We start from the raw sequence: 27292 nt of genomic DNA on the forward strand, positions 1-27292 counted from the left end.
TTAGAATATTAATAATAAAAGTTTTCATCAGTAAATATATATTTATTATATTCGTTTGATATTTATTCTAATTTTTATTGATTTCGGCTTACAAAAGCAATATTAATTTATATAATTTTGAATTTAATTTTTATAAAATATGTACTGACCTAAATAATTAAGCTTAATACTATACTTTACTAGAAAAATAATCATATAATTTATTTAGCCTTTTTCCTATTTTTTTATAAATAATTACATATACCGTATATATATATACACTTAATAAACTATATTTAATTAATTAAAAATATAAAATCGAATTATTAATTAGTAACATTATTTTTCCTAGATCTTATATTACTTATTAGTATTTATCATGCATAATATATAATTTATAAACTCGTTATATATTTATTTATGTATCGGCTGAAAAAGAACAACAAATAAAATTTTTACAAATATAAAAACGAATTGTTTTTCTAAAAAATCAATTTTTTTAAATCCCATTCAACATGTTAATAATTTTCATGTAAAAAGTTGGATTTAACTAAGCTTGTAAAATAAAATAAAATAATTATTGTTGTTGTTTTATTTCGGCCGAACAAAAAAAAGAAAGAAAAGGAAAGAAAAAAATGAAAGAAAGAAAATAGAAAAGGAAAAAAAAACGTACAAATTAAATTTTAGGGTTTGTGAAAAGCTCCCAAAATTTGGTGATGAGAAATAATGGGGTTTGATGTCCTTATATAGTTTTTCAATTACTTGGAGCCAAAGAAAATTAATTTACAAATTTAATTAAATTTTTTTAATTTTTGGCCGACCTACATTATTAGTATTATTTTTTTTAATTATTTGGAACAATCTAGAATATTTTGCATTTTCTTATATTTATTTATATTTATTTTTATTTATCCAAATATGTATATATTTATATATATATTTCGACATATATACATATAAATATTTATTTTACAAATTTTATATTTATTACCCATTACTTATATATATTCATTTATATACATTTTTATTTATAATAATAAAAATAATAATAAGAATAATTATAATATTAATAATAATAATAATAATAATAATAATAATAATAATAATAATAATAATAATAATAATAATAATAATAATAATAATAATAATAATAATAATAATAATAATAATAAATACTAGGGTTATGGTTTAGTTCATTAAATACGAGTATTAATTACTGCATTTATTATGTTCGGATAACAACCCTAATAATAATGATGTATAAAACAACAATGAAACCCTAAGGGCATTTTAGTCATTTCAGAGTGAAAAACTGAGGGTTTTTATAAATAAAGCTCTCATCATTTTCGGAGCTAGCACCACTCTCCGAATCATCTCCATCACTTTGATCCTCACCGTCAACTGGCAATTCAATAGTTCCCGAACTCCCACTAGAACCTGTATTCACATCAACAAACTTATCAAGCATAACCGGATTATGATTAGAATTAACCGTCACCTTGGTTCCATACAACGAGCTTTCATCAAAAGTAACATCTCTACAACGAATCACCTTCCTCGCCTCATTGTCCCAACACCTAGAACCCATGTCATCCAACCCATACCCGATAAAAGTACATTTTCTTGATTTAGCTTCAAGCTTGTCTTTGTCAATGTATTTGGTTTTCACATACACATTACAACCAAAAACCCTTAAATGAGCCAAACTCACCTTTTTACCGGTCCACTCTTCGTGTTCATGGCATCTGCCCAAAACATCTTTGGTAGACCCGCATACTCCAAGCCCGCTCATTGAGCGTCCGGTTCATGCGTTCGGCAACCCCATTGTGCTCTGGTGTTTCCGGAACTGTTTTCAACATACGAATACCATGTTCCGCATAATAGTCTTTAAATTCTTTGTTGTTGTATTCTCCTCCATTGTCAGATTTCAAGCACTTAACTTTCAAGTTAGTCTCGTTTTCAATAGCAGCTCTCCACACTTTAAAAGTAGAAAACACATCAGATTTAACTTTGAGAAAGTAAACCCATACCTTTCTAGTGGAGTCATCAATGAAGGTGACATAGTAGCGGGAACCACCATGCGACTCAACTGTTGTAGGTCCATAGACATCGGAATGAACAAGTTCAAGCTTCTCCTTTTTTGGCGCAATTCTCGATTTCCTGAATGATACCTTCTTTTGTTTCCCCATAGTACATGACTCACAAAACCCGATATCCACTTTCTTCAAACCCGGAATCTTCCCATTAGAAACTAGCAACTTCATCCCCTTCTCACTCATATGCCTTAATCTTCGGTGCCATAGAGTAGAATCGGACCATACATTACTTGTCACATTAACCTCATCATCATCGAGTACCTCGACAATGTATAAAGTTCCCCTTTTATGTCCCGATGCGACGACTTGACCATCCTTTAGAACACGCCATTTGCGATCACCGAAGGTAGTATGGTTACCTTCTTCATCCAATTGACCTATTGAGATAAGCTTCCCCTTCAAATCCAGAATATACCTCACATCTTTCAAAGTCCAATTTGAACCATTGTATGTCTTCAATGTCACATCTCCAATGCCTCTTATGTCTAAGCGTTTGTTATCCGCCAATCTCACCTTCCCCTGATACGCCTTAAAATTCTTCATCATCTCCTTACTAGGATTAGCATGGAATGATGCGCCCGAATCCATGATCCAGGCTTCAACCAAATTTTCAACACAACACACCAAAGCGTCATCCGTATCCTCGGAAGTGAACTGACTTTATCCACCTTTGGATTCTTACATTGAGTGCTAAAGTGACCCTTTTGATTGCAATTCTAACAAACCGCAGATTCTCGGTCCCTAGAGTTATACCTCTTTTTGAATTTCTTACCCTTCTTCGCACCCTTATCATTCTTCCTGCCCCTGTCGGTATTTAAGAGCAACCCTGTAACAACCCGACTTTTTCCGTTACTATCGTTACTTGTTCGTTAAATATTTAACGGTGATTACTTAGACTTTATATGTTTAATGGATTTAAATGCATACTTGATCCTAGTGGATTACTTAAATTAATATGTTATATTAATTTATGAACTTGTTTCGGATAACGAAATAACTAGAAAACGACACAATTAAGTTAATCGCCTAGAAAGCTTTTCAGTTTACGGAACTCAGAAAAACGATAAAATAATTATTTTTAATAATTATTGACTTTACGAAAAACTCATTTAATTTATTATTTATTTTTTTAACCCGGTGATTTCATTTCAACGACTAGTTAACGTTCTGGAGACCCGGTACGGTTAACGGCAATCGAAACGGACCACGCGCTTACCAAGAGTTAAGCAAAAACGAGCCCAATGACCCCCCTTATAGGGCCATCGGCCGAACTCCCCCCCCCCCCCCCCTAATGAACCCCTTAATGGACTTTAATTTGATTAATTGGGTCATTAGTGATTAAATTAGGTCCAAACCCGAACTATAAATAGAAGTAATTAGCACTAGAACCCTCATAACCCTATTTTATTCTTTTTTTTTTGCCGATTGCTTCCTCCTCCCCCATCCTTATCGTCGATCGCCATCATCATCAATACACCACCCAAAACTTGAAATTAGAAGAAACCCTGTGCATAAACGTTGTTCCTATCGTCGTTCTCTACGCGTACGTACTAGAAATTCATGATTTTAAGGTATAATTGAAAACCCTAATTTTTATAGATCAGTTTTTCTTTCAATTTCATAGTGTAATCAAGGCTAGTGCTCAATTAAATGCGATTAGAGTTGTCTTTGTCGTTAAATTGCTCAATTGTTGTCGTTTGCATGTATCACGAATTTGTATGCCATGGATCTGATAGAATTGGTTTATATACTGATCTTGTATGTTATCTAGATGGATAGGTGTCAAAAAATTAATGAGTTTGGACTTTGATTTCGCTTGATTTCGTTATCTTATGCTCAAGTTATGTGCAATCGAAGTTTTGGCTAGGTTATGCATGTAATACGAATTTTTTTGATTTATGTGCTTTGTGATTTAGATATTGAAATTTGTAGCATTGTATTCCTTGTGAAAAATCATTCATGTTGGACTTAATATTTGCATCAAAAACTTTTGTAATGCTCTCGGTGTGTCAAAACGAAGATTTGGGTTTTAAAGTGAGCTGAAACTGTTTTCGAATGTGAAAGAAATTACCTAGAGTGAAATAGAAATTGTTTAAGACCATGACCTTATGGAATATGATTGTTTAAATGTTCCTTAGTGTATTTCATTTGTATTCTAACTTCTGAAAACGTGAATTGCCATGAGCTAAAAGCTTGCCCAAACGATACGTCTGATTATTGACTAAAAGTGAATGGTCTATAGAGTATGGCTAATCTGTACAAATTGGATAAATGAATGTCTTTGATTATTTTATCACTAAAACTTTGAAGTGTTTGGATTAAGCTCCAATTGAGGTGTCACCTTCATTTCAAGAAACTCAGTCTTGATTCGGTTCATATCAAACGGATTACAATACTGTTCACACACCTTCCACTGAAACTGCTCCCACGTGATCACACTCACTTGCTCCTTCGGTATACTGGAAATCAAAGAATCCCACCAAATCATAGCCCTACCTTTCAATAGTCGACTAACATATGTAACTTTCAGCTCAGGTTCACACTGACACGCTTCAAATACCCTTTCAATTTCTCGCAACCAATTGAGAGTTACAGTCGGATCAGTACTTCCAGAAAACTCGAAGGGTTTGCAATCACGGAAGTTCTTATAAGTATAACTTTTAGGTGGTTACATGTAGGGTTGTTGAAATATTTGCATTTGGTATGGGTTCATCATCATGGGATTTTGGTAAGTAAAAGTGTTTTGCGGTGGCATATAGTATTGGTTAGGTATTTGATTCTGAAACTGGTTCTGGTGCACATTAGGTATTGTTTGGGATTGCGCAGTTGGGAATCCAGATGGTGTATCATCATTTCCAGAATGCCTTGCCAACTCAAGCTCATTAATTTAGTCTTCAGCCTCTTTTAACTTGCTTTCTAACTGAAGAATGTAACTATTCTGATCATCATCAGACTCAACACCCTCTTCTGGTGCTTTGAATGTTCCGGGGTTGGATGGGCCAGTAGCGTTTCTATCAGCCATACCTGTGCTACAAAACAGCTCACATAAAAGCTTAGTGGATATCAGTTAGTTCAAGCACAACTATCACACACATATATATATCCTATTTTCACTTAGCCCCCACTCCCACAGACATGTTTGACTTGCCTCAGGGTTTGGGAACAAAATACGCGCACGTACTTGCTGCCAAACCATGCTCTGATACCAACTTGTAACACTGGCCATTTTTTTTTTATACACAGCGGAAGACTTTATTATCAAACACACTATAAGTCACGTCATTACATTAATCTGAGTAATTAAGTTGAAGTTTACACAACGGTGTTACGTTATTACAAAACATGATTTAAACAAAAGTCCACATCAGAGTAGGGTTGTCAAAAATGTCTTCTGCATTAGCTCACATCTCGACTAGCAGTACCTAAACCTGTAAGGGGTAAATATGTGAGGGATTAGCGCACCGCTAAGTGAATGGAATCTATCTAACAGATATAGCTTAAGCCACACATAAGCTATATAAAACAACAACACAAGCTAACTACCAACTAGCATACAATAAGACAATACGAGGATCGGCGGCTTGTACGAGCACATGACTCTCAGCTGATCGGGCTTGAGTCTACCGATAGTCCCTACTACTCAATTCACAGTATAGTTATCCAGATGCAGGGGATGCATCATTCACACTATACTCCACAATCAGTAGCCTATGGACCCAACCTCCCCTAGGCACGGTTGACCTCATACGGACTCTAACCTCTCCTAGGAACGGTTTCGAGTCCCCAGCCTCCCTAGGCCCGACTGGTGCCATTCACACAGTGTACACATAATTTACACACAATATCAGGCATACTATATTATTCTAACATGGCAATCCCTACACTAAGCATGGAAAAAGAGTCGACCAAAGTAGCATGATATGCTAATTAAACTCTATCCGGAGATAGACCCACTCACCAATTACCAGCAACTACTCAGTTATTATTTCTGAGCTTCCTCTTTGTCCTTATCTCCTGAGAACAACAAAAACCAAGTTAGAATAGTGTTCCAATCGAAATTAGACACACTGACAGCGCATTACAGCAAATCCATAAAAAAACGTTCGCTAAAAATTCATGCTTAACACTTATGCATTTTCAAAATTTACATCCTGAAAAACATAAAAACACGCAGACAGCATAACTGCTATAATTCAACACTTAGTAAAATATTCTGCCCTCAAAGACACACGGTCGACTGTCTTACACAGTCGACCGATTGTGTCCACCCACTCAGTCGAGTGTCTTCTCAATCGGTCGACTGACTAAGTCAAACCATCTGGTCAGAATTCGTACACACTCGGTCGAGTGTGTCACTCAACCGGTCGATCGTCTACACAGTCGGTCGAGTGTCAGGAGACACTCAGCCGAGTGTGTTCATCTGATGAAGAAGATGAACACAGCTACGGGTTTAACCCAAAATTCGCCATTTCTTGCTCTAGAGCTCGTTTCTTACCTCAAAACAGACCAAATCAAGTACACTAAACATCAATAAACACAAACCCACAAGATTTTGACACAAACAACATGAAAATCAACCATTTTGACCCATATTGAACTTTTAGTAAAATTAACACAAAAACTCCATTTTCACAAAGATTAGAGCTTGAAACACTTCGATTCTTACCTTAAAAGACTCAGTAAACTGTAAGGAACATGATGATACACAAGATTTGAGCTCTAGAACACTAATTAGCAATCTAGGGTTTGATGGTGAAGATGAAGTGAGTACGGGTGTGTTTTGGGAAATTTCAAGAGAGATGGAGAGATAAGGGAAGAAAAGGCAGCACAATACACTTATTTGGGGTTAAAATCTCATACCCCATATCACACGGGCATTTATCAGTTATCTACAATCTTTCGTACCTCGTTATGCGGCCCTAACGTAGTCCAAATTAAATAAACAAACCTATTATGTGACCCTTCTCACAAACTGGTCTTAACCAAATAATAAAATAACACTATTCACATAATTAAAAATAAAAGCATATAAAACACATAATAAAATCCTTAGGGAAAAATAGTCTACTTACAACTAGCCCAGGTTCCAGTCTGTTACAAATCCACCCCCCTTAAAGAGATTCCGTCCTCGGAATCTGGTCTTGGTCAAACAAACGAGGGTAGCGGGTTCTCATCAACTCTTCCGTTTCCCACGTAAGATTAGAACCCAAACTGTATTTCCACTCAATCAACACCATCGGTATCTCTTTCTTTCTCAACTTAGTTATCTTACGATCAACTATATGAATTGACTCTTCCACCAACTTTTTACTCAAATCAACCTTTAAATCTTTTAAAGGAAGAAGTTGCGTTTCATCCTCGACTTTACACTTACGAAGATAACATACGTTGAATGTATTATGAATACCAGCTAACTCTGGCAGAAGATCTAATACCACAGTCTGATCATTCAACACTTCACTAATTGGAAACGGACCAGCATATCTTGGTGCTAACTTACCACGTTTACCGAATCTGATAACCCCTTTCCACGGCGAAACTTTCAGATACACTCGTTCACCCACACTAAAGGTTATCGGATGTCTACGCAGATTAGCATACATTTTCTGCCTGTCTCTAGCGGCTTTCAACTTTTCTCGCGCAATTGCAACTTTTTCGGCTGTCATTTGAACAATTTCAGGACCTGCAAACTGTTTCTCCCCAGCTTCTAACCAACAAGTCAGAGTTCTGCAACGACGACCGTACAACATTTCATAGGGTGGCATCCCTATACTCGAATGATATGAATTATTATACGCGAATTCGACCAATGGCAAATGTGTATCTCACGAACCACCGTATTCTAACACACAAGCCCTTAACATATCCTCCAAATTCTGTATCGTTCTTTCACTCTGACCGTCTGTCTGAGGATGATAAGCTGTACTTAAATTCACACGTGTACCCAGATTCTGTTGAAGACTATTCCAAAAATTCGACACAAATCTGGAATCTCTGGCTGAAACGATCGATAACGGCACACCATGTCGACTAACTATTTCTTTCACATACAATTCGGCTAACTCACTTAACGAAGATGTTTCACGAGTAGCAAAAAAATGAGCACTTTTAGTTAGACGATCCACTATTACCCAAATCATATCATGTCTTTTCTTAGTTCGAGGTAGTTTTGTCACAAAATCTATCGTTATATGTTCCCACTTCCACTCTAGAATCTGTAACTGGCGTAACGAACCATAAGGTTTTTGATGTTCTACCTTCACTTGAGCACAAATATGACACTTTTTGACATATCGAGCGATATCTGTTTTCATTGTCGATCACTAATACACTGTTTTCAAATCATGATACATCTTATTACTACCCGGATGTACTGTCAACCTGGATTTGTGAGCTTCTATCATGATTAAATCCCCCAAGTCTCTAACTTTAGGCACCCAAACACGATTGTTTAGGGTCTCTAGTCCCCGTGAGTCATCAATTAAGTCCACTTTTCATTTAGTCATTTGTTCAGATTTAATATGTTCTTCCTCTAAAGCACATGCCTGAACGGTTCTTAAGCTGTTAATCAAATCTGAAGTTATATTCAAACGAAGGAATTTCATATTTTCACTTAAATTTTTACGACTTAGCGCATCTACAACTACATTTGCCTTACCTGGATGGTATTTAATTTCACAATCATAATCTTTGATCAACTCTTGCCATCGTCTCTGACGCATATTCAATTCTTTCTGTGAGAAGATATACTGCAAACTTTTGTGATCTGTACAAATAACACAATGGGTTCCATACAAATAGTGTCTCCACAGTTTCAAAGCAAACACTACTGTAGCCATTTCAGATCATGCACTGGATAATTCTTCTCATGAACTTTCAACTGTCACGAGGCGTAGGCGATTACTTTATCTCTTTGCATTAATACACAACCCAACCCAGCAAATTACGCATCACAGTATACTACGAAGTCATCTGAACCTTCTGGTAAAGCTAACACTGGTGCCTGACACAGTAGCTTTTTTAAAATCTGAAAAGCCTTTTCCTGTTCATCAGTCCATCGAAAGGCTACATCTTTACGAGTCAACTTAGTCAATGGACCTGCTATTTTAGAAAAAATCTTTGATAAACCTGCGATAATAACCAGCCAATCCCAGAACACTCTTAATCTCAGTTGGAGTCTTCAGAGAATTCCAATTCATTACCGCTTCTATCTTTATTGGATCAACCTTTATACCTTCGGCACAAATCACATGACCCAAAAACTGCATTTCACGTAACCAAAATTCACATTTTGAAAATTTTGCAAATAGTTGCTCACATTTCAACAAGTTCAAAACCTGTCTCAGATGTTCAGCATTTTCACTCTCTGTCTTTGAATACACTAGTTTATCATCTATAAACACAATCACAAACTTATCTAAGAACGGACGACACACTCTATTCATTAGATCCATGAAGACTGCTGGCGCATTCGTCAACCCAAACGGCATAACAAGAAATTCATAATGACCATACCTTGTTCTGAACGCTATTTTCAGTATATCAGATTCAGCAACATGAACCTGATGATATCCGGATCGTAAGTCTATCTTAGAAAAGAATGAAGCACCCTGTAACTGATCGAACAAATCATCTATTCTAGGTAACGGATACTTATTATTCACTGTTCTTTTGTTCAATTCACGATAATCAATATACATATGCATTGACCCATCTTTCTTTTTAACAAACAATACCGGAGCACCCCACGGTGAAGAACTCGGTCGGATAAACCCACGATCTAATAACTCTTGAAACTGTGACATCATTTCATGGATTTCAGACGGCGCTAATCGTTATGGAGCTTTTGCAACTGGAGTTGTTCCAGGAACCAACTCAATCTTATATTCAACTTCCCTTACCGGCGGCAGACATGGTGACTCATCTGGGAACACTTCGGGAAATTCTGATACTACCGAAATATCGGCCACTGTTTTCTTTTCTTTCTTCACATCAATCACATATGCAAGAAATGATTCACAACCCTTTGCCATCGACTTTTTTGCTTTCATCATGGTGATCAACGGAAAATTATACCTGCCTCGCTCCCCTCGGGCCACAACACGGGTTTCATCGGTCGAACGAAAGGTAATCATTTTCCTATCACACTTAATATTAGCCCTAAGCGAGCTCAGCCAATCCATTCCTAATACTACATCAAAGCTAGGAATCGGTAAAACAAGCCACCGGGAAAGACTTCCCTTCGATCTCTATACAAACCCTAGACACATATGTTGTGATGGGTGTGGTCTTACCATCGACTACTTCTACATTAACCGGCTTGGTAACACAGTAGCTGGTAAATTCAACTTAGCACAGAAATCTAGGGACATAAAACACCTATTGGCACCAAAATCAAACAATACGCGAGCAGGTATTGAGTTGATTAGAAACATACCGGTGATCACTTCGTCGGTTGCCACATCATTCTCAACCGACATCTGAAAATCTCTAGCCTCTACCGTCGGAGGGTTCTTCCTATTCTGCCCACTCGAGGCACTTGACCCTCCGGCTGATGCCGAACGCGCCCCTGACCCTGCCTCGGAACTACCACTCTTCGACGGACAACTAACTACACGATGCCCTGGTTTGTGACAACTCTAACACACACTATTCGGATATGGGTACGCTGAAGACTCATGCCCAACAACACCACACTTTAAGCATCTTCTTGTAGCCTCAAAACACTGACCACTATGAGAAGATCGACACGTGTGACACTAATTTCCTTTACCTGATCCCAACCCAGTACTACTCTGACCACTTTTACCCTTTGATTTAAACCCACTAGACTTCTTGGATTTAAATCTTGATTGACCATATACTTACCCACCTTGTTGTAGCACATTACCAAACATTCTGTTTCTGGCAGCCTGAACATCACTTTCTACCATCTTAGCCTTCACAACAGCTTGAGACAATGACGTAGCTGTTCTAACAAAAGTTCGGTATTCTAGCAGAATAATATTAACAAAATGCTGGATACGAGATGCTTCGTCTAGCACCCATTGTTGTACAAACCTCAGTTTATCCATAAACTTATCTACTACCTCATCGATCATCATTTGAGGTGTCATCTTCATTTCAAGAAACTCAGTCTTGATTCGGTTCATATCAAACGGATTACAATACTGTTCACACACCTTCCCATGAAACTGCTCCCACGTGATCATACTCACTTGCCCCTTCGGTGTACTGGAAATCAAAGAATCTCACCAAATCATAGCCCTACCTTTCAACAGTTGACTATCATATGTGACTTTCCGCTCAGGTCCACACTGACACGCTTCAAATACCCTTTCAATTTCTCGCAACCAATTGAGAGTTACAGTCGGATCAGTACTTCCAGAAAACTCGGAGGGTTTGCAATCACGGAAGTTCTTATAAGTATACCTTTTAGGTGGTTGCATGTAGGGTTGTTGAAACATTTGCATTTGGTATGGGTTCATCATCATGGAATTTTGGTAAGTAAAAGTGTTTTGCGTTGGCATATAGTATTGGCTAGGTATTTGATTCTGAAACTGGTTCTGGTGCATATTAGGTATTGTTTGGGATTGCGCGGTTGGGAATCCAGGTGGTGTATCATCATTTCCAAAATGCCTCGCCAACTCAAGCTCATTAATTTTGTCTTCGGCCTCTTTTAGCTTGCTTTCTAACTGAAGGATGTAACTATTCTGATCATCATCAGACTCAACACCCTCTTCTGGTGCTTTGAATGTTCTGGGGTTGGATGGGCCAGTAGCGTTTCTATCAGTCATACATGTGCTACAAAACAGCTCACACAAAAGCTTAGTGGATATCAGTTAGTTCAAGCACAACTATCACACACATATATCCTATTTTCACTTAGCCCCCACTCCAACAGACATGTTTGACTTGCCTCAGGGTTTGGGAACAAATTACGCGCACGTAGATGCTGCCAAACCATGCTCTGATACCAACTTGTAACACCGGCCATTTTTTTCTACACTGCGGAAGACTTAATTATCAAACACACTATAAGTCACGTCATTACATTAATCTGAGTAATTAAGTTGAAGTTTACACAACGGTGTTACGTTATTACAAAACATGATTTAAACAAAAGTCCACATCAGAGTTGGGTTATCAAACATGTCTTCTGCATCAGCTCCCATCCCGACTAGCAGTACCTAAACCTGTAAGAGGTAAATATGTGGGGGATTAGAGCACCGCTAAGTGAATGGAATCTATCTAACAGATATAGCTTAAGCCACACACAAGCTATATACAACAACAACACAAGTTAACTACCAACTAGCATACAATAAGACAATACAAGGATCGGCGACTTGTACGAGCACACGACTCTCAGCTGATCGAGCTTGAGTCTACCGATAGTCCCTACTACTCAATTCACAGTATAGTTATCCAGATGCAGGGGATGCATCATTCACACTATACTCCATAATCAGTAGCCTATGGACCCAACCTCCCCTAGGTACGGTTGATCTCATACGGACTCTAACCTATCCTAGGCACGGTCTCGAGTCCCCAGTCTTCCTAGGCCCGACTGGTGCCATTCACACAGTGTACACATAATTTACACATAACATCAGGCATACTATATTATTCTAACATGGCAATCCCTACACTATGCATGGAAAAAGAGTTGACCAAAGTAGCATGATATGCTACTTAAACTCTATCCGGAGATAGACCCACTCACCAATTACCAGTAACTACTCAGTTATTATTTCTGAGCTTCCTCTTTGTCCTTATCTCCTGAGAACAACAAAAACCAAGTTAGAATAGTGTTTCAATCGAAATTAGACACACTGACAGCACATTACAGCAAATTCATAAAAAAGCGTTCGCTAAAAATTCATGCTTAACACTTATGCATTTTCACAATTTACATTCTCAAAATCATAAAAACACGCGGACAGCATAACTGCTATAATTCAACACTTAGTAAAATATTCTGCCCTCAAAGACACACGGTCGACTGTCTCACACATTCGATCGACTGTGTCCACACACTCGGTCGAGGGTCTTCTCACTCGGTCGACTGACTAAGTCAAATCATCTGGTCAGAATTCATACACACTCAGTCGAGTGTGTCACTCAACCGGTCGATCATCTACAAAGTCGGTCAAGTGTCAGGAGACACTTGGCCGAGTGTGTTCATCTAATGAAGAAGATGAACACAGCTACGGGTTTAACCCAAAATTCGCCATTTCTTGCTCTAGAGCTCGTTTCTTACCTCAAAACAGACCAAATCAAGTACACTAAACATTAATAAACACAAACCCACAAGATTTTGACACAAACAACATGAAAATCAACCATTTTGACCCAAATTGAACTTTTAGTAAAATTAACACAAAAACTCCATTTTCACAAAGATTAGAGCTTGAAACACTTCGATTCTTACCTTAAAAGACTCAGTAAACTGTAAGGAACATGATGATACACAAGATTTGAGCTCTAGAACACTAATTAGCAATCTAGGATTTGATGGTGAAGATGAAGTGAGTACGGGTGTGTTTTGGGAAATTTCAAGAGAGATGGAGAGATAAGGGAAGAAAAGGCAGCACAATACACTTATTTAGGGTTAAAATCCCATACCCCATTTCACACTGGTATTTATCAGTTATCTACAATCTTTCGTACCTCGTTAGGCGGCCCTAACGGAGTCCAAATTAAATAAACAAACATGTTCTGTGACCCTTGTCACAAACTGGTCTTAACCAAATAATAAAATAACACTATTCACATAATTAAAAATAAAAGCATATAAAACACATAATAAAATCCTAAGGGCAAAATAGTCCACTTACAACTAGCCCAGGTTCCAGTCCGTTACATGACTTTTGGGTTGACTTTTGTAGACTCGCTTGGACTAGTTGACTTTTACTTGCATATTGAGTCAGTCTGAGCAATAGGACTATGCGTACACTATGGGTTGACATAGTGTGACCTATGTATTTACTTAAGATGACCTATTTGACTAGGTTGCGTTGTTCGATCGTGATTGTTCGACTACCGTACGGTTTTTACCAAGAGATTTTCCGTGCTTTTGCTAAGGTGAGTCTATAGTCCCTACTACTTTTACAGGGATGGGATAACATGCTTTTTACATATGTTTTACATATTAGGCACGAGTAACTAAACAATATACATATAAGTTCAGATCAAAAATCCCTTAGCTTGATTATATTAATTACTTTACGTAAGCTCGACTTATAGGGACGGTACCGTTAGGTTTGAAGAACCTTGCCTCAACCTACGAGGTGCTTATTCTATTGTAACTTGTACACTTGATCGGTGTATGCTTAGAAAGGGTAAAAGGAAGACGCGTAGCGCTTTAACTGTCCATAGAGTTAAAGTTTTATAATCAAGTACTCATGCTTATGTATAATTTTACGATGTTTAATTTTAGAAATCTCGTGGCCTAAATTACAAAATGCTTTACTAAACCTGTAGATTCACTTAACGTTTTTCGTTGACGTTTTGCATGTTTTTATCTCAGGTCCATAGAGGTATTGCTTCCGCATTGCTGAAATTGTCTTGCTTGTTTGCTGCTAGTAGTGGATGTTGTCCAGCATGTTTTCGTCATGTCTTACTTCAAGAATATATATTCACATTGAAAACCGTTTGATTTAAATAATGTTTCAAGTTACTTAAGTTGGTTATTTATGTCAACTGCTTTTCAGAATTATTTTTTTAATAAATGATTTTACTTTGAAAATTAATGCGAATACATTTCGGAAACATCTCATATACTGTCATAACCCATCCAAATCCACCTGGACGAATACAATAACATATGGTTACATTGCGAGGTATTTGACCTCTATATGATACATTTTACAAACATTGCATTCGTTTTAAAAGACAAACTTTCATTTCATCAAAAGTTGACAGGCATGCATACCATTTCATAAAATCTAACTATAAATGACCTAATCTGTCATTTGCTTAATCATAATCTTTAATGAACTTAATGACTTGAATGCAACGTCTTTGAAATATGCCATGAGTGACTCCAAGTAATATCTTTAAAATGAGCAAATGCACAGTGGAAGATTTCTTTCAATCCTGAGAATAAACATGCTTTAAAGTGTCAACCAAAAGGTTGGTGAGTTCATTAGTTTATCATCGATATTAATTTCCATCATTTTTAATAGACCACAAGATTTCATATTTTCATTTCTCATAAACATCATGCATGCATATAGCCATCTGCATAAAAATCATTCATATGGATTGAACACCTGGTAACCGACATTAACCATAATGCATAGAATATCCCCACAGACATCGACGTCTGTATATTAATAATCTCGAAGTACTAAAGCCATCTATAAACATGAATGGGGGTTGTTAGGCCCAATAGATCTATCTTTAGGATTCGTGTCAATTAGGGGTCATTTCCCTAATTCTTAGGTTACCAGACTTGAAGGGCGATATTCGATTTCGATAATCCAAGCATAGAATGTAATTTCGATTACTTGTGTCTATTTCATAAAAAATTTATAAAAGCATCGCATGTATTCTCAGTCCCAAAAATATATATTGCAAAATCATTTAAAAAGGGAGCAAATGAAACTCACTATACGATATTTTGTAGTAAAAATATGCATTCGACGGAACTGAACAATGCAGGGTTGGCCTCAGATTCACGAACCTATGTCAGGTATATATATTAATACATATAATCGTAAATGAACAAATTTATATATTATATCTTAAATTATATATCTTATATATTAAATTTGTATATATAATTAAAATAGTTAATATTTATTTAGTTTTATATATACATATGATTAATATTATTTTAAAAATTAATAATTTGTTATATGTAAATATTTATATATAAAAAAAATCTTGTTATATATATATATATATATATATATATATATATATATATATATATATATATATATATATATATATATATATATATATATATATATATATATATATCATTATATGTAATATTATGGTAGTTGTAATAATTATATTCTTATATAGAAAATATTTATTTGTTATAATAATATGGTTAATATGAAAGTAATAATAATAATGAATATAATAATAATAATATTGATAATAATAGTAATAATCCTAATGTTAATTTTTAGTGAAAAGGATAATAAAAATGAAAATTTTAATAAAAATGATAATTTTAATAATAATGATACTTTTAATAATAATGATACTTTTTGTAAAGACCCGTCCTAATCCATCCGGACGAAGTCCATATCGATTATAAACGATTCACAACAATTGATTACATCGCGAGGTACTTGACCTCTATATGATACATTTTACAAACATTGCATTCGTTTTTGTAAAGACAATCTTTCATTACATCGAAAGTTGACAGACATGCATACCATTTCATAATATAACCAACTATAATTGACTTAATAATAATTTTGATGAACTCGACGACTCGAATGCAACGTCTTTTAAAATATGCCATGAATGACTCCAAGTAATATCTATAACATAAGCAAATGCACAACGGAAGATTTCTTTCGTACCTGAGAATAAACATGCTTTCAAGTGTCAACCAAAAGGTTGGTGAGTTCATTAGTTTAACATAAATAATCATTTCCATCATTTTAATAGACCACAAGATTTTCATTTCTCATAAATATACGTCTCATTCATAGAGACAAAAAATATCATTCATAAGAATTGAACACCTGGTAACCGACTTTCACAATATGCATATAAGAATATCCCCATCATTACGGGATCCTCCTTCGGACATGATATAAATTTCGAAGTACTAAAGCATCCGGTACTTTGGATGGGGCTTGTTGGGCCCGATAGATCTATCTTTAGGATTCGCGTCAATTAGGGTGTCTGTTCCCTAATTCTTAGATTACCAGACTTAATAAAAAGGGGCATATTCGATTTCGATAATTCAACCATATAATGTGGTTTCGATTACTTGTGTCTATTTCGTAAAACATTTATAAAAATTGCGCATGTATTCTCAGCCCAAAAATATAAAGGGTAAAAAGGCAAATGAAACTCACCTAATGTATTTTGTAGTAAAAATACATATCATTAGACAAACTGAACAATGCAGGGTTGGCCTCGGATTCACGAACCTATATTATTTGTATATATATTAAAATGTATAATCGTATTCGAACAAGTTTATATATTATAACTTGAATTATATTTTACACTTATTTAGTTTATGTATATATTTAAAATGTTTAATATCTATATATTTGGTTATATTAATATATCTCTATATATGTATGGTTAGTATTATATGAAAATATTCTTAATTCGTTATATATAAGTATTTATATAAATAATGTTATTATATTTGATATGTGATATATAAACTATTGATATGATTATAATATACGTATTAAGTATAGTTTAAGTACAAAATATTTATTTGTAACGAAAATGATAGTTTTGATAATAATGACTTACTAATAATAATAATTTTCTTAATATTGATAATATTAATATTAATAACGATATTGTTAAAATTGATACTTATGTTAATAATGATAATAATAGTAAAACTAACAATTACGAAAAATGATATTTATACTAATATTAGTGAGAGTAATAATAACTTGTATTGTTTTATAATAACAAGAATAATAATCCTAAACCTATTTATAATAATCATAATAGTACTAAAAATGGTACAATTACTAATATTTACAAAAATAATAATCAGTTGTATTATTTTGTCATTAATTATAATGTTTGTAATGATAATTTTATTATGTTCCTAATAATAATAATAATAATAATAATAATAATAATAATAATAATAATAATAATAAAATAATAATAATAATAATACTTAATAATAATAATAATATTAAGTAATTATAATAACTTTAGTAATAATAACAGTTACAACAATAATAATTGGTACAAACCATAGCAAATCAACAACATTAATATTAATAATAATAATCATAATAATAATAATAATAAGAATAATAATAATAATAATAATAATAATAATAATAATAATAATAATAATAATAATAATAATAATAATAATAATAATAATAATAATAATAATAATAATAATAATAATAATAATAATAATAATTAAGGAAAAACTACCTCATAAAATCGCCCCAAAAAAATTAATGTCCCTGCCAAGGTTCGAACCCGAGACCTCTCATATAACCGTCATCACAAGAAACCCTCTGGGCAGCAGCCCTTTTTCTGAATTATAATAGACCCATTTATATTTAACATGTATCCCTAAATTTCTAATTCATCTTCTTCTTCTACATCTTAATTAATTCTACCATTATCACTCATACTTCATAATCAATTTATTAGACGATTTTAGACTTTAAAACGTTTTTAAAAAACCGTTAATAATTGATTAAATAGATAAAAAAAATATAAGGAGTATTAACCCCTCTGTTGCTCGACGCTGTGAAAAAAAAAACATAAATATGATTTTTGCAATTAAGAACGATTTGGACAAAATTTATATCACAAGACATGTTTTAAATTAATCCCAGAAAGTTTATGAATTGTCAATTTGCCTTAAAACACAACAGGAAACTCGAATTTAATCAAGATAAATCGTTTGACTTTTTACTTCATAACTTTGACTCGTAAAATTAAGATTCAATAGAAGAAATTGGATCTTGAGATTTTTCAAATAGTTTGAGTGATTGATTCCTAAACAAACTGCATTTAAGGATTTGGAAGTAGGATTCAATTTCGATTTATGAAAAAAAAATAGTATGTTCAGAGACTATCGACAAAAAAATATATATATATATACATTGATGAAATTAATAATTTCGATTCTAAAAGAAGAACAATTGGCTGTAACAGAAAATAGAGAAGAAAGGTAATCGATTGAATTCATTACTTGTGAGAGAGCCGAATTATTTAACAGCTAATGAAGTCACAGTTTAATTACTAGGTACAGAAAATAACAAAAAAATATATAAAAGTTGAATATGATTGAAAAATCATTTTGTTGGTATCTGATGAGCTTTTTACGTAATTGAATCAATTTGGAGACAGGTGTACATAATCTTGATAGTGAAAGATAACAAATTGGTACAATCTCCTAATTTTTTTTATATATAATCAGATAATATATATCCTAATAATAATATCAAATAAATAATAATAATTAATAATACTGGTTTCATATTTATCTATATGTGTGTTTCGCATATATTGGTATATTTATCTTTACATATAGAACTATGTTTATATATTTATGTTAAATTCAAAATTTTGGAATTTAACAATTAAAAATATATTAATACTACTAATAATACTAATAATAATAATACTAATAATAATAAAAATTTTAATTACTAATAATGACAATAATATTATAAATGATAATAATAATCTTATTAGTTATATTAATATTTTGAATGATAATAATAATATCAGTAATAATATAATAGCTCAATCGTATCAAATTTCATGTAATAAGTTTTAATAATATTTTTTAATATTAAATGTAATAATGTAACAACTATACTTGTAATTACATATAATATACTATATTATATTATGTGATAACCTTTATTTAATATTTATATATTACAACTAATTATAATTTATATACGTATTTATATATACACATTCATCTTAATTATACTTATTTATTTTGTATATTATTTTTACATAGTTAATTATAATGATTTAATTGTAGTTTATTATCTCAGTTTATTATACATACCATTATTTATATTTAAATATATACATATATATCCATACATATTAGTTTACACCAACTGTTCGTGAATCGTCGGTAATGGTCAAAGATTAATTGAATCCATATAAATAGTTCAAAAGTCAAATGTATGCATGAACACAGTTCAAAGTTTATGAGACTTCAACATTACTAACTTTACTTATCGTGTCGAAATCATATAAGATTCAAGTTTAAATTTGGTCGGAAATTCCCGGGTCATCACAGTACCTACCCGTTAAAGAAATTTCGTCCCGAAATTTGAGTGAGGTGGTCATGGCTAACAATAAAAATGTTTTCATGACGAATATGAGTTGATAAATTGAGTTTTATCATCATTGAGTAATATGGATAAAAATAATTCGATTATTCGAAGAGCACGAGTGAAGTTATTACAAAAGAGTGAAATAAAGAAATAAAGATTTGTCTTAGCTCTTGACGTAGTCAGGTTGAATTTAGAAGATATGGTGCGTCATAGCTTTTGACGTAGAGGGTTGAATTCCGGAATTCAAGGGATTTATAGAAAATCTTAAAAATCTAAAAGATTTGATTTCTTCGGCGAATAAGGAAATTAAGAGCTCTTATAATTAAATACGGTGATCTGCCTCGATCACTCTGTCTGATATTTCCATTATAAATTAAACTTTTTCCATTCCATTATTCGCACCATTCCTATACTTTCCTTCTTGTTTCATACATCCAAAAGATTCTGAAAATGCTTAATCCAGTTCTGATCCTTGTCCTCATTCTTACTATTGCAACAATCATTCTCCTTTTCCAACTTCCACCGGAGGAATCTGTTTTCTTTTACTTCACCCTTGGGGTTATAGTGTTTTTAATTCTCCCGTGTCTTTATGTTGCGATAAATATTGACATACACGGTTTGTGATTTATATGTTGTTATCGGGTTTTATATCCTCCCTTATATTTCGATGTCCCTATTTCTGTTTCCTATAATCATTGTCATCCACAGTTAATACTCCCTCCTATTTGTTACGATTTATACTCCAATTTCTATTTCGGAGCTTTATGCTTTTGTTTTCTTTTCCCGACTTTAAGTCAAGCGAATAAATGTCCAAAATTCGTAGATATAAATTTCGGAATGAACATAGTTAATGTTCTAAGAAACAAATGGTAATAGCACGATATTTGATTCGTCAAATTACCAGAATATCCAGGAAAGATAGAACTATCAAGAAAATATGTTCTTGATATGTTTATATATCAGATAAAATGTAAAAGTCGTGTAACATGGCACATGATGACGTTATAATCTGTGAATCATCATATCCCATTTAGAAACTCAGCATGACTTACTGTAATATAATCACGTTGATCAAGTGTCATTATATTATACTAACTCATGCATCAATTTCCAACATCACTTTAAAAACATTTATATTTTAGACTCGAAAGTTTACAGAATATAGAAGCTAACGGTTTCTATATGATGTAACACTGATAGCACGAAGAGATTAATGATTTCAGATAAGAATAATTATAAAAATATCTTCAGAAATATGGAGGATATTTATAATGAAAGATACGATAATATTTTTGAATATCTAAGATCCGAGAATGATGGAGACTATTGTCTACAAGGGTTTAGAGTAACTAGCAAGATATTCGCTAAAGACTTCAGCAGACATTGAATCATTTAGATTCTTTGAAGTCAAACTTATTCTTTTGTGACTTGTCCACGGCTTTCTTCATAGTTTCGCATAATCTGCTTTTCGGTACTAAATTTTCTATTGAATGTTTCCAATATAATGATACACAGGAAGCACGAAGAGGTATATAATTTCGGACGAGAATATTTATGAAAATATCCTCAGAAATATCGAAGATATTGATGATGATATTTTGAAATTTCTAAGTTCGATGGTTGATGGAGAAAGATTTTCCACAAGATTTTAACATGACATCGGAGCAAGATATTCTTTAAAGGTTTCATCGGATCCAGAATTACCTGGATTCTTTGAATATATGGTATGGTCCTTTTATTTATCCTCGGTCTCCTTCGTGGTTAGCTCAATCCGTTTTCCAGTTCCAACTTTTCTGAGCTTTTCCAACATACTATTCTTTATCATCAAACTTTCGATGATTATGGTCGTTTACGGTTGTCTATGGTTTCTGCTGCTTCATTCAACTTTTTCAACATTCAGAGTATTGATTTGTGACTGAGTGCTTTTCAGAATTCCAGAAGGAGAGATCATAATTCTAAGAGATAAATGTCATACATATAACTGTTGATGTAGATATGCTGTGAGTTTTCAAAGTACTGATTGCTGATTCTCGGTAATTGGTATGGCAGTTCTCGTTACAAGATGCGGATGAGTATATGATAGGGTTTCAATGAATAAATATAATGATTTGTCAGAGAGATTTAAGCCAAGAAGTAACGAGGTTGCTGGTATGTCTGCTGGTAATATGGTGGAATATAAAAGAATTCTCCGGTATCAAAAGGGTAATCGTATATATCAGGATTATAGTAAGGCTACTTCGAATGAAAAGTCGAAGTTGACTTGCTGGAGCTATGACAAAATTGGCTACCTTGAAAAGGGATCGCAAAAATTATTTTTGCTAATAAATGCCAAAGGATCTGACGCGGCTACGTGTTAAACTTTTACTCAGTTGCCGAGAGTTTCTCAGGTGCATAACTATATGCATAAATCTTTCCTTCCGTAGATGAAGTGCGGTTGGTTCATCCTCTCGATTGAGGTGTTTTCAAGAATCATGAAACGTTTGAACGCAGAATGTAATCGTGAAGATATAAATGAGGTTTAAGACAAAATCAAGTGGCAAACTTGAAGAATTGTTTAGTTTCATATGTTATAATCAATATTTTAATTCATTTTAATTGTCCAATATTGATAGTCCACAGTTAGTATTTCAATAATTCATATATAATATTCGAATTAATTAATACGTGTCGTGACTCGTATACATCTCAGACTCGATCACAACTCAAATTATATATATTATTGTAGAATCAACCTCAACCCTGTATAGAGAACTCGATCATTACTGCATATAGAGTGTCTATGGTTATTCCAAATAATATATATAAATGCGTCGATATGATATGTCAAAACCTTGTATACGTGTCCCGATATTTAAGGTGCGAAAAATAAATACAGAAATTAAATGACAATAAATAAAGTGCGTAAAGTAAATAACAGAAATTAAATGACTATAAATAAAATTGCGAGAATATAAATTGCGATAATTAAACTGCGATAAATAAATTAAATGGTAATAAGGAATTAACAGTTAGCTAGGAACAGTTAGCTAGGATTTTGTTACGTAGATTCTTAATAGAATTTCATGTTGTTAATTAGTTTGTTTCTAATCAATTTTTATTGTGTTTATTATTTCTTCATTATGCCACTTGTTGGATTCTGGTAAGTCAAAATCCAAATATGAAATTGAATTTGAGTGAAAATAGTTATTCTGTGGTGAACGGATTCGTATATCGGTAGATGTAAATAGGATAGTAAATGAATGTTGAATCAGATTCGAAGAATGTACAATGTAACTTATTAATGTGAAATCTAAATATTCCTCGGGTATTACCTACCCGTTAAAATATTTTCACCATTAACAGTTTGTATGAAAGAATTTTTTTTTTTTTATTACAATCTTTATGAAACAATATATATACATATATATTTTCTTCAGACGTAATCATGGATTTAATGAGTCAATGCGATATTAAACTCATTAGGTTTACGGCTAGAACTAGAGTACATAATATCTAAAACATTGGAGATTAAGTAATTGCCATGAAGGATGAAGATAGTTTATGTAGAACGATTCATAGAACGATGATTATGCTTGAGGTATAGATTGCGAGGTTGAGATGTATGATGATGTTGTTGTTGGTACTGGTTATGCTGCTGATGGTACTGTGGTTGTCGGTGCTACAAGTGTTGTTGGTGCTAAGGTTGGTGATGATGTTGGTGTAGTAAGTATAGCTGGTAGATCACGCACCATTCTTGTCAGGGTTTCTATCCTACCCTCTATCATTTCTATCCATCCACTCATCTGATTCGATTGATCTTGATTATCAATTCGAAGTTCCCTAACTTCTTCTAATATTCCCCTTCGATTGGTATTCGGAAGTAAAGGTTGAATATTTTCTGAGATTGCAATAACCCGACCTTCGAGGTGAAAAACTTTAGCAAGAAGGGTGAATACAGTGTCGCGCATAGGTTCACCTGTGAGTACATCATTTTCTCTGATGTTAGTAGGTAAGTTTGGTTCGTGGTAGGGCTCGCCTTCTTCATTTCTCCATTGAGTGAGTAAGTCTCGGACCCACCCCCATCTTCTCTAGAAAGAAAAATAACTAAATGGTTGAGGCAATTCTGGTTCATTGACTTTGGAGTCTGCTTCAATATACATCTCGAAATTACTTTCGGAACTAATGGAATCCAAGTTAGGTGTAGGATCCATCTCTCACGGTCAGTTAAAGGGTTTTGATATGAAATGATTTTTCGAATATCGAATGATATTCTAACTATATATAGAATATCTATACATACTTCCAAAGATCCCGTGAATTACGGAGAAAATTAAGGAAACGTGTCAGATAAAGTCTACAGTGACAGATACGCTAAGATATGGATTTTTGTCTATACACTATTCATGCAATCATTGTAGTAAGATGTGTCTAGACTAAGAATGATAAGAAGATAACTTTTTTTTTTAAGGATGATAAGCAGATGATTTCCGACTAGAATTGATAAGCAAAACTTTTGACATGCAGACACGGTCGAAGTCCAGACTCACTAATGCATCCTAATGACTATCAGCTAGACACACTAATGCAAGACCTGGTTCGCTAAGACCATCGCTCTGATACCAACTATAAAGACCCGTCCTAATCCATCCGGATGAAGTCCATATCGATTATAAACAATTCACAACAATTGATTACATCGCGAGGTACTTGACCTCTATATGATACATTTTACAAACATTGCATTCGTTTTTGGAAAGACAATCTTTCATTACATCGAAAGTTGAAAGGCATGCATACCATTTCATAATATAACCAACTATAATTGACTTAATAATAATTTTGATGAACTAAACGACTCGAATGCAACATCTTTTGAAATATGCCATGAATGACTCCAAGTAATATCTATAACATGAGCAAATGCATAGCGGAAGATTTCTTTCGTACCTGAGAATAAACATGCTTTCAAGTGTCAACTAAAAGGTTGGTGAGTTCATTAGTTTAACATAAATAATCATTTCCATCATTTTAATAGACCACAAGATTTTCATTTCTCATAAATATACGTCCCATGCATAGAGACAAAATGTAGTGACCCGAACTTTTCCATGTTTATATATATTAATTGAGATTGATATTTACATGATTAAATGTTTCCAACATGTTAAGCAATCAAACTTGTTAAGACTTGATTAATTGAAATAGGTTTCATATAGACAATTGACCACCCAAGTTGACCGGTGATTCACGAACGTTAAAACTTGTAAAAACTATATGATGACATATATATGGTTATATATATAGTTAACATTATATTATGATAATTAAACATATCATTAAGTATATTAACAATGAACTACATATGTAAAAACAAGACTGCTAACTTAATGATTTTGAAACGAGACATATATGTAACGATTATCGTTGTAACGACATTTAATGTATATATATCATATTAAGAGATATTCGTACATCATAATATCATGATAATATAATAATTTAAAATCTCTTTTGATATTATAAACATTGGGTTAACAACATTTAACAAGATCGTTAACCTAAAGGTTTCAAAACAACATTTACATGTAACGAATAACGATGACTTAACGACTCAGTTAAAATGTATATACATGTAGTGTTTTAATATGTATTTATACACTTTTGAAAGACTTCAATACACTTATCAAAATACTTCTACTTAACAAAAATGCTTACAATTACATCCTCGTTCAGTTTCATCAACAATTCTACTCGTATGCACCCGTATTCGTACTCGTACAATACACAGCTTTTAGATGTATGTACTATTAGTATATACACTCAAATGATCAGCTCTTAGCAGCCCATGTGAGTCACCTAACACATGTGGGAACCATCATTTGGCAACTAGCATGAAATATCTCATAAAATTACAAAAATATGAGTAATCATTCATGACTTATTTACATGAAAACAAAATTACATATCCTTTATATCTAATCCATACACCAACGACCAAAAACACTTACAAACACTTTCATTCTTCAATTTTCTTCATCTAATTGATCTCTCTCAAGTTCTATCTTCAAGTTCTAAGTGTTCTTCATAAATTCCAAAAGTTCTAGTTTCATAAAATCAAGAATACTTTCAAGTTTGCTAGCTCACTTCCAATCTTGTAAGGTGATCATCCAACCTCAAGAAATCTTTGTTTCTTACAGTAGGTTATCATTCTAATACAAGGTAATAATCATATTCAAACTTTGGTTCAATTTCTATAACTATAACAATCTTATTTCAAGTGATGATCTTACTTGAACTTGTTTTCGTGTCATGATTCTGCTTCAAGAACTTCGAGCCATCCAAGGATCCATTGAAGCTAGATCCATTTTTCTCTTTTCCAGTAGGTTTATCCAAGGAAATTAAGGTAGTAATGATGTTCATAACATCATTCGTTTCATACATATAAAGCTATCTTATTCGAAGGTTTAAACTTGTAATCACTAGAACATAGTTTAGTTAATTCTAAACTTGTTCGCAAACAAAAGTTAATCCTTCTAAATTGACTTTTAAAATCAACTAAACACATGTTCTATATCTATATGATATGCTAACTTAATGATTTAAAACCTGGAAACACGAAAAACACCGTAAAACCGGATTTACGCCGCCGTAGTAACACCGCGGGCTGTTTTGGGTTAGTTAATTAAAAACTATGATAAACTTTGATTTAAAAGTTGTTATTCTGAGAAAATGATTTTTATTATGAACATGAAACTATATCCAAAAATTATGGTTAAACTCAAAGTGGAAGTATGTTTTCTAAAATGGTCATCTAGACGTCGTTCTTTCGACTGAAATGACTACCTTTACAAAAACGACTTGTAACTTATTTTTCCGACTATAAACCTATACTTTTTCTGTTTAGATTCATAAAATAGAGTTCAATATGAAACCATAGCAATTTGATTCACTCAAAACGGATTTAAAATGAAGAAGTTATGGGTAAAACAAGATTGGATAATTTTTCTCATTTTAGCTACGTGAAAATTGGTAACAAATCTATTCCAACCATAACTTAATCAACTTGTATTGTATATTATGTAATCTTGAGATACCATAGACACGTATACATTGTTTCGACCTATCATGTCGACACATCTATATATATTTCGGAACAACCATAGACACTCTATATGTGAATGTTGGAGTTAGCTATACAGGGTTGAGGCTGATTCCAAAATATAT

This window comes from Rutidosis leptorrhynchoides, chromosome 2 (assembly GCF_046630445.1).
Source record: "Rutidosis leptorrhynchoides isolate AG116_Rl617_1_P2 chromosome 2, CSIRO_AGI_Rlap_v1, whole genome shotgun sequence".
NCBI lineage: Eukaryota > Viridiplantae > Streptophyta > Magnoliopsida > Asterales > Asteraceae > Rutidosis > Rutidosis leptorrhynchoides.